This window comes from Haliaeetus leucocephalus, unplaced genomic scaffold (genome assembly GCF_000737465.1).
Source record: "Haliaeetus leucocephalus isolate CR32 unplaced genomic scaffold, Haliaeetus_leucocephalus-4.0 Scaffold222, whole genome shotgun sequence".
Classification (NCBI taxonomy): Eukaryota; Metazoa; Chordata; class Aves; order Accipitriformes; family Accipitridae; genus Haliaeetus; species Haliaeetus leucocephalus.
In genome coordinates, this window is record NW_010972658.1 from 523,156 (window position 1) to 523,585 (window position 430).

The following is a 430-nucleotide window of genomic DNA, read 5'->3' on the forward strand; positions in this document are numbered from 1 at the left end:
GGCAGCTGGGCAGGCTGCTGGCCCAGCCCGGGGCCGGGGCCGTTTTTCCTCAAAGCAGCCCGGGAGCGTCCCCGCACTTGGCGACACAAGCGTTTGAGAGGACGGAGTTTCGCTACAGTTGGTGGCGTGCGTTTAAAAAAAAACCCCCCCCCCCCCCCCCAACAAACCAACCAAACAAAAAAATCCGCAGGCAACGAAACGCCAAATTAAAGGGGGGTGGGAGGGTGTCACGCTCGCCTATCGCCCCCCTCTTCTCCCCAAAAAAGCGGGACCCCAGGCTAATCCCCTCAGCTGCATCCCCTCCCCCGCCGCCTCTACTCCACCCTCGGGCAGCAACTTCTCTCCCAGCCGGGAACTCGGATCCTTTTTCCCCACCTCCGGAACAAGGTGTCTCCGCTGTCCTGCCCCAGCCCCTCACCCCGCCAGCTCG